Source organism: Schistocerca americana, chromosome 3 (genome assembly GCF_021461395.2).
Source record: "Schistocerca americana isolate TAMUIC-IGC-003095 chromosome 3, iqSchAmer2.1, whole genome shotgun sequence".
In the NCBI taxonomy this organism is placed as follows: Eukaryota; Metazoa; Arthropoda; class Insecta; order Orthoptera; family Acrididae; genus Schistocerca; species Schistocerca americana.
The window spans coordinates 398,719,415-398,729,950 of NC_060121.1; positions in this window are offsets into that span (position 1 = coordinate 398,719,415).

The window sequence follows — 10,536 nt, forward strand, 5'->3', positions numbered from 1 at the left end:
ATTACTTCAGGACGCTCCTTATTACTTCGGCAATTACAAATCACGTAATTACTAGAACATTGTGATTGCAGCTGATGCTCATATTCATTAAGATAATTCAAATTATTTATGGTTGTGGTATAACAAATCTTCAGAGTGACTATACTTACCGCCTTTTCCTTTTGTGAAGTAATACTTTTAGAATATACGATGACACTGCAACTACAGAACCTTCTACATCTACGTCTAAATGGATACTGTGCAAATCACGTTTAAGTGCCTGGCAGATGGTTCATCGAACAACCTTCACAATTCTCCGTTATTCCAATCTCGTATAGCGCGAGGAAAGAATGAACTCCTATATCTTTCCGTACGAGCTCTGATTTCCTTTATTTTATCGTGGTGATCGTTCCTCCCCATGTAGGTCGGTGTCAACGAAATATTTTCGCATTCGGAGGAGAAAGTTGGTGGTTGGAATGTCGTGAGGAGATTCCGTCGCAACTAAAAACGCCTTTCTTCTGACGATTTCCAGCACAAATCCTGTATCATTTCTGTGACATTCTCTCCCATATTTCGCGATAACCTTGACTTCCATAAGCATTTGTTAAGCATTCACGCAATTAGCATTGTGTTGTTATCTCTGACCCTTTTATTTCTTAGTATTGCAATAACTGATGAAGGGAAACATTATTAGCTCAAATAGAATCTTACAGACTATATCAAAACATTCTGGGATATTACAGTAGGGGTCGTCAAATGAACTAGATTGGAAATAAAGCATGTAAACTATTTATAATTTCGAAAGTAATCGTCGTAACTGTTAGTCAGTTTATTCCAATGTGAGACAATACAGACATTGTCCTCGTGGAAAAATGTTTGCCGTTGCCTTCGAAACCTTGATTGAACCCAGGCGTGCGCATCTTCGAGAGAAGTAAGTCGACGGCCAAGAAAGCCTTTCTTCAGGTCGCCAAAAATATGGAACTCTCAATGAGGGATCGGAACTGTATTTTTCGCTTTCCAGCGAAGCTTCTGCATGGTTGCATAAACGACATTGGCAACATGTGGGCAGGCATTATCCTGCCTCTGAATGATGCCGTCTGTCAGCATCCCTTTGCGTTTGGACTTCGTGGCGTGCTTCACTTACGGCAAAGTGTCCACGTCAAGTGTAAACGCCCACGGAACGTTGACAGACGGCATCACTCTGTATGTTGTCAGGATTGTTTCTACTACGCTGCAAATGTCTCGCTGGAAAGACCTTACACACCCTCCATACAGTCACGATCTCTCTCCATGCCATTTCTTGCTCTAGAGCACCGAAAAAATACATTCGTGGCGGTCGATTTGCTTCGGACGAAGAGATCCACGTCTGCATACAATTACAGTTCCGTCGGCACCCGGAAACATTTCTTAATGAAGGCAATGACAGGCTCCTCTCACAGTGGGACAAAAAACTAATTGAAATTACTTGTGGTATATATACACTCCTGGAAATGGAAAAAAGAACACATTGACACCGGTGTGTCAGACCCACCATACTTGCTCTGGACACTGCGAGAGGGCTGTACAAGCAATGATCACACGCACGGCACAGCGGACACACCAGGAACCGCGGTGTTGGCCGTCGAATGGCGCTAGCTGCGCAGCATTTGTGCACCGCCGCCGTCAGTGTCAGCCAGTTTGCCGTGGCATACGGAGCTCCATCGCAGTCTTTAACACTGGTAGCATGCTGCGACAGCGTGGACGTGAACCGTATGTGCAGTTGACGGACTTTGAGCGAGGGCGTATAGTGGGCATGCGGGAGGCCGGGTGGACGTACCGCCGAATTGCTCAACACGTGGGGCGTGAGGTCTCCACAGTACATCGATGTTGTCGCCAGTGGTTGGCGGAAGGTGCACGTGCCCGTCGACCTGGGACCGGACCGCAGCGATGCACGGATGCACGCCAAGACCGTAGGATCCTACGCAGTGCCGTAGGGGACCGCACCGCCACTTCCCAGCAAATTAGGGACACTGTTGCTCCTGGGGTATCGGCGAGGACCATTCGCAACCGTCTCCATGAAGCTGGACTACGGTCCCGCACACCGTTAGGCCGTCTTCCGCTCACGCCCCAACATCGTGCAGCCCGCCTCCAGTGGTGTCGCGACAGGCGTGAATGGAGGGACGAATGGAGACGTGTCGTCTTCAGCGATGAGAGTCGCTTCTGCCTTGGTGCCAATGATGGTCGTATGCGTGTTTGGCGCCGTGCAGGTGAGCGCCACAATCAGGACTGCATACGACCGAGGCACACAGGGCCAACACCCGGCATCATGGTGTGGGGAGCGATCTCCTACACTGGCCGTACACCACTGGTGATCGTCGAGGGGACACTGAATAGTGCACGGTACATCCAAACCGTCATCGAACCCATCATTCTACCATTCCTAGACCGGCAAGGGAACTTGCTGTTCCAACAGGACAATGCACGTCCGCATGTATCCCGTGCCACCCAACGTGCTCTAGAAGGTGTAAGTCAACTACCCTGGCCAGCAAGATCTCCGGATCTGTCCCCCATTGAGCATGTTTGAGACTGGATGAAGCGTCGTCTCACGCGGTCTCCACGTCCAGCACGAACGCTGGTCCAACTGAGGCGCCAGGTGGAAATGGCATGGCAGGCCGTTCCACAGGACTACATCCAGCATCTCTACGATCGTCTCCATGGGAGAATAGCAGCCTGCATTGCTGCGAAAGGTGGATATACACTGTACTAGTGCCGACATTGTGCATGCTCTGTTGCCTGTGTCTATGTACCTGTGGTTCTGTCAGTGTGATCCTGTGATGTATCTGACCCCAGGAATGTGTCAATAAAGTTTCCCCTTCCTGGGACAATGAATTCACGGTGTTCTTATTTCAATTTCCAGGAGTGTATATATATATATATATATATATATATATATACAGGGTGAGTCACCTAACGTCACCGCTGGATATATTTCGTAAACCACATTAAATACTGACGAATCGATTCCACAGATCGAACGTGAGGAGAGGGACTAGTGTAATTGGTTAATACAAACCATAAAAAAATGCACGGAAGTATGTTTTTTAACACAAACTTACGTTTTTTTAAATGGAACCCCGTTAGTTTTGTTAGCACATCTGAACATATAAACAAATACGTAATCAGTGCCGTTTGTTGCATTGTAAAATGTTAATTGCATCGGGAGATATTGTAACCTAAAGTTGACGCTTGAGTACCACTCCTCCGCTGTTCGATCGTGTGTATCGGAGAGCACCGAATTCCGCAGGCACCCAAAGGGAACGGTGATGAACCTTAGGTACAGAAGAGACTGGAACAGCACATTACGTCCACATGCTAACACCTTTCTATTGGTCTTTTGCACTGACGCACATGTACATTACCATGAGGGATGAGGTAAATGTACATATGTGGTTTCCGTTTTTAATTACGAAGTGGAATAAAGTGTGTCCCACTGGAAACGCGTCGACGTATGTGGTATCAGCATGATGGTGCACCTGCACATTCCGCAATTAACACTAGGCTCACCCTTGACAGGATGTTCAACGGGTGTTTCATAGGAGGCATAAATTGGCCATCCCGTTCTCCTGATCTTACACCTCTGGACTTCTTTCTGTGGCGTACGTTAAAGGAGAATGTGTACCGTGATGTGCCTACAACCCCAGAGGATATGAAACAACGTATTGTGGCAGCCTGCGGCGACATTACACCAGATGTACTGCAGCGTGTACGACATTCATTACGCCAGAGATTGCAATTGTGTGCAGCAAATGATGGCCACCACATTGAACATCTATTGGCCTGTCATGTCGGGACACACTCTATTCTACTCCGTAATTGAAAACGGAAACCATGTGTGTACGTGTACCTCACCCCTCATGGTAATGTACATGTGCGTAAGTGAAAAAGACCAATAAAATGGTGTTAGCATGTGGACGTAATGTGCTGTTCCAGTCTCTTCCGTACCTAAGGTCCATCACCGTTCCCTTTGGATCCCTACGTAATTCGGTGCTCTCCGACACACACGATCGAACAGCGGAGGAGTGGTACTCAAGCGTCAACTTTAGGTTACAATATCTCCGGATGTAATTAACATTCTACAATGCAACAAACGGCACTGCTTACGTATTTGTTTATATGTTCAGATGTGCTAGCAAAGCTAACGGGGCTCCATTTAAAAAAACGTAGGTTTGTGTTAAATAACATACTTCCGTGCATTTTTTTATGGTTTGTATTAACCAATTACACTAGCCCCTCTCCTCACGTTCGGTCTGTGGAATCGATTCGTCAGTATTTGATGTGGTTTACGAAATATATCCAGCGGTAATGTTAGGTGACTAACCCTGTATATATATATATATATATATATATTACAACATTTTTTAAAAATTAAACCTCTCCTTAGCGCAGTGACACATACACAATGAAGAGGCAAGGAAACTAGTACACCTGCCTAATGCCATATAGGGCCCCCGCCAGCACGCATAAGTACCACAACACCACCTGGCATGGACTCGAATAATGTCTGAAGTAGTGCTGAAGGGAATACAAGTCATGAATCTTGCAGGGCTGTTCATAAATCTATAAGATTACAAGGCGATGGAGATCTGTTCTGAACAGCACGTTGCAAGTCACCCCAGATATGCTCAGTAATGTTCATGTCTGGGTAGTTTGGTGGCCAGCGGAAGTGTTTAAAATCACAAGAGTGTTCCCGTAACCACGCAGCAGCAATGCTGGAACTAAGGGGTGTTGCATTGCCCTTCTGGAACTTCAAAAGTCCGTCGGAATTCACAATGGACATGAGTGGACGCAGGTTATTAGAAGGGATGTTTACGTACGTATCAACTGTCAGAGTCGTATCTTGACGCATCAGGGGTCCCATATCACTCCAACTGCACACGCCTCACATCTTTAAAGAACTTTCACCAGATTGAACAGTCCTCTGCTGACATGCAGGGCCCATGGATTCATGAGGTAGTCTCCATACCCATACGTGTCCATCCGCTCGATACAATTTGAAAAGAGGCTCGTGCGACAAGGAAATATGTTTCCAGTCATCAACAGTCCAACGTCAGTGTTGAGGGGCCCTGACGAGGCGTAAAGCTTTGTTCGTACAGTCATCTAGGGTACACGAGTCGGCCTTTGGCTTCGAAAGCTCATAGCGATGATGTTTCGTTGAATGGTTCGCACTCTGACACCTGCTAAAAACCCAGCATTGAAATCTGCATCAATTCGCGGAAGGGTGCACTTCTGTCACGTTGATTGATTCTCTTCAGTCGTCGTTGGTCCCGTTCGTGCAGTATCTACACTACTGGCCATTAAAATTGCTACACCAAGAAGAAATGCAGATGATAAACGGGTATTCATTGGGCAAATATATTATACTAGAACTGATACGTGATTACATTTTCACTCAATTTGGGTGCATAGATCCTGAGAAACCAGTACCTGGAACAACCAACTCTGGCCGTAATAAGGCCTTGATACGCCTGGGAATTGAGTCAAACAGAGTTTGGATGGCGTGTACAGGTACAGCTGCCCATGCATCTTCAACACGATTCCACAGTTCATCAAGAGCAGTGACTGGCGTATTGTGATGAGCCAGTTGCTCGGCCACCATTGACCAGACGTTTTCGGTTGGTGAGAGATCTGGAGAATGTGCTGACCAGGGCAGCACTCGAACAATCTCTGTATCCAGAAAGGCCCGTACAGGACCTGCAACATGCGGTCGTGCATTATCCTGCTGAAATGTAGGGTTTCGCAGGGATCGAATGAAGGGTAGAGACACGAGTCGTAACACATCTGAAATGTAACGTCCACTGTTCAAAGTGCCGTCAATGCGAACAGGATGTGACCGAGACGTGTAACCGATGGCACCCCATACCACACGCCGGTTGATACGCCAGTATGGCAATGACGAATATACGCTTCCAATGTGAGTTCACCGCCATGTCGCCAAACACGGATGCGACCATCATGATACTGTAAACAGAACCTGGATTTATCCAAAAAAATTACGTTTTGCCATTCGTGCAACCCGGTTCGTCGTTGAGTATACCATCACAGGCGCTCCTGTCTGTGATGCAGCGTCAAGGGTAACCGCAGCTATGGTCTCCGAGCAGATAGTCCATGCTGCTGCAAACTACGTCGAACTGTTCGTGTAGATGGTTGCTGCCTTGCAAACGTCCCCATCTGTTGACTCAGGGATCGAGACGTGGCTGCACGATCCGTTACAGCCATGCGGATAAGATGCCTGTCATCTCGACTGCTAGTGATTAGATGCCGTTGGGATCCAGCACGACGTTCCGTATTACCCTCCTGAACACACCGATTCCATATTCTGCTAACAGTCACTGGATCTCGACCAACGCGAGCAGCAATGTCGCGACACGATAAACCGCAATCGCGATAGGCTACAATCCGACCTTTATCAAAGTCGGAAACGTGTTGGTACGCATTTCTCCTCCTTACACGAGGCATCACAACAACGTTTCACCAGCAACGCCGGTCAACTGCTGCTTGTGTGTGAGAAATCGGTTGGAAACTTTCCCCATGTCAGCACGCTGTAGGTGTCGCCACCGGCGGCAACCTTGTGTGAATGCTCTGAAAATCTAATCATTTGCATATCACGGCATCTTCTTCCCAACAGTTAAATTTCGCGTCTGTAGCACGTCATCTTCGTGGTGTAGCAATTTTAATGGCCAGTACTGTATTTCTGATGTTTCACCGGATATTGACGGTTCACTCGTGAAATGCTCGTCTGGGGAAATACCCTTTTCATCGTTACCTCGGAGATGCTGTGTCCCATCGCTCGTGCACCGACAGTAAAACCACGTTCAACCTCATTTAAATGTTGATAAATTGCCAATGTAGCAGCAGTAACCGGTCTAACAACTGCGCCAGACACTTGTTTTCTTAAACAGCCATTGCCTGGGGCAGTCCCGTATTCTGCCTGTTTACATATCTCTGAATTTGAACACGCATGCACATGCCAGTTTCTATGGCGCTTCATGTGTTATTATTTTACAAATGAAATGACACGATTTCAGAGACTTGACTGATCTCATACAGATGTGATTTTGTGTATATGAACAGAAGTTGCGAATAAAAATTTGTACCAAAGCTGGGAATCGAACCCCTGCTTACTAGGCAGGTATCTTAGCCAGTAAGCCACCTTGGCACAGCAGTTTACACAACAGCACGGATTACCCTGGCACGATCCAAATTCTCACTGCCGCCGCAGTCTACTTTAATGTCTCCGAAATCACCCGTTCCAGTTTTGTCATATTTACCCGTGTTTTAGGCTGGATTCCCGTTTAGGTTCGATACTGAGATACTATTCCAGAACATGGGAAGTCTCGGCAGTTGTGTTCGTTGTAAGGGAGAATTTAGACTGGGTGGCAGTCAGAATTTGGACTGAGGAGGCAGGTGTGCCAGGATAATCCTCGCATTTGTGCGGACCGCTGTGCGAAGATGGCTCAGTGGCGAACGCACCTGCCTAGTAAGCAGGTGATCCTGGCCTTGGTACGAATTTTCACTCGCCGCTTCTGTTTACATACACAAAATTTTTTTTCCTGTCCTTTGAAATTCCGGGTAATTGCCAGTTGTGATACTTGATAGGGGCCGGCCTCTGTGGCTGAGCGCTTCTTGGCGCTTCAGTCCGGAACCGCGCTGCTGCTACGGTGCAGGTTCGAATCCTGCCTGTGGCATGGATGTGTGTGATGTCCTTAGGTTAGTTAGGTTTAAGTATTTCTAAATCTAGGGAACTGATGACCTCAGGTGTTAAGTCCCATAGTGCTTAGAGCCATTTGAACCATTTGAACTTAATGTGGGATACATCACAAATTAACAACCAGTGAATTATTTTATTTACACTGCAATAAGAAAATATTTATTGTTCTTTTCCTATTATCTGAACCTGATATTCGATCTATACAAAACTGAGTGGTACCGTCGCTTTATGTTGCTTAAAACAGTAAACTACTTCACCACTTCACTCGGTTGCTCTCCCACTAACTAGCTTCTGGACGTATGCTATACATTTCATAAATGATTCCATAGACTAATAATTAAGAGCGACAAAAGTACCGTTCATACCTTACGTTTCCTCACGTACAGGTTGTGAAATGCCTTCCGCGATATGAACCGATTGATTAATTAACATCCAGACACCATTTCAGAACTCTGAATCACATTGCGGCAGGACAACTTCCTACAGATTCGAATCCCATTGGCACAGCACAAACTTCTAGTGAGATGCGCTGGATACTTGTCCGCTCTGTGGCAGGTACAAACAAAGAAAGCGGTTATTTCGTCTTACTTCAGACTGCTTCAGACTAGCTAGTATGTAAGAGGTCCATGATTGAGGAATTTCTCGCTAGCGCACTCGAGCAGATGTAATTTCGATGGATTGCTCACGCGCTGCCTGCGACATGTAAGCTATAAGAGAATCTCAGACCAAAGAACAGTGTTGACTGCAGTATGCACTGTGTAGCAGTAGCAGTAAGTTGTAGCTTGCAGTCGTGTGTATCGAGTTGGCTGGGCCGGTCGTGGGGGAGCGATGGCGGAGCCTGAGCGATATAATATAAGGGAAAAGCACCCTCGTGCATATGTAGTATTGTTATATCAAGTCCCATGTAAATATTTAAAAAATCTTTTAATAATAATCTTTCTCATAAAAAGTAACTTTTGACAATCATTCATTTCAATTTAAAGAATTTAATAATTTCTCCAATCCTTGGTCATCCCGATTAGTGAAAAGAAAAATCAGTTGTTTCCTTTTATACATGACAAATCTATCGGCCAGCGTTGCACTCGGCTGTGCCAGAATAATTTCTTATAGGAGCAGATATATATGCGTTATCCGGCGACCTTATTGAGATAAGAATTTTCAATTTTTTCAGAATGATCTTTCAGGGCCATGACGCAGCACTGCTGACATCCAAAATTTACCAGTTTAAATTCACAGTCAATTGTTGAAAGGTTATAAGTGAGCCACAATTTTTTGTTGAGAGATTAGTCACATTTTTATTATTGATGGTTACGCAATTTCTGTTGCGAGGTTACACTAAATGTGAATATTATTTATATTATTTATTATGGAGACGTTACAAGTAACTTAACAGTAATCCTACTACTTGAAAAATAGATCGTATTTTCATTCTCCTGTAACGGCTTAGAAATAACGTTAACAATAACGCTGTTTCCAGGTAGCCAATTTGTTTCCCTCTGTCAGGGGCCGGTGTCGCTCGTCTGTGGATCCACGTGCTGAATGGCCTTTCTTCAGCTCGTCGCAGGTAGTTCACACGTCAACGAAAGAGATGCCCTTCCTCCCAAACACTGATGCGCTAGGTCACAGTGGTTTCCAGCCTGCGGGAAATTACCGGGCGAGGCGTAAAATTAAATGTTGGATGGTGGTGGGGAGGAGGGGCTAAAACAAGAAGGGCAGGATTGCGGTTTGTAGGTTGTTCGCTTGCCAGCCAAGCCTATGGGCACGTGAAAGAAAGACATCTTTGGTGTGTCTGATTTCACAACCTTCTCAACGTACTTTGGACTGATAGTCCGTCTCGGCAGCTGCGGGATCAGCGCAGCTAATTGCTAACGGAAGGGGCCCGAGTTCGATTCCCGGCCGGTACGAAGGCTTTCTCGGCTCGGGAACTTTGTCTTGTGTTGTCCTCACTTTCGTATCGTCATCACTGACGCAAAAGTCGACTCAGTCACACTGTCATATCGCCTTCCCAGCACTGAGAAGGCTACAGGTGCTTGAACAGAAAAGTGCTAAAGTTAAGGAAAAAGTATTTCTGATTGTTACACGAGAAAAAGAAGCAGGTGAATGAGAATTTTCCTAATCAAATGCCAACTGTTGGGTAAGATATTGCTAATTTTGAGAACTACCTTTCGTTTATCCGGACATAAACAGTTTACTTTATACGGCGTACGTAAATGTGTAAGTTTCTTTTCTTATTTCCAGTTCTGGTTCCACTGAGGAGTAATTGTAACAAAACCACCATAAATGAAGAACAACCGGTCGCTGTGTTCGAGTGGTTCTAGGTGATTCAGTCCGGAACCACGCGGTTGCTACGGTCGCAGGTTCGAATCCTGCCTCGGGCATGGATGTGTGTGATGTCCTTAGGTTAGTTAGGTTTAATTAGTTCTAAGTCTAGCGGACTGATGACCTTAGATGTTAAGTCCCATAGTGATTAGAGCCATTTGAACCATTTTGGAATGACGAACAGATTTACAATCCAAATATTAAATCACTGTGAGGACAGAATTGAATTCCGCATGTAATTCAAGCCGGCGTTTTGACTGCGGAGTAGAAGCTATACACATGATTACAAATGCGTGCAACTACTTCGCAGCAAGCTAGTGAAGTCCAGGAAATTTATGTTGAAAAAAATTTTCTTTGAGACGTATGTTGATACAGTATTCTCGTTAAAATAAAAAGAGACAGTATTCCGTATCATCACAGTGCTATGAGTTGATTTGCTTGCGGTCAAAGCAACAACACATTTAATATCTGTTCATGCCTCAAAGGATAGT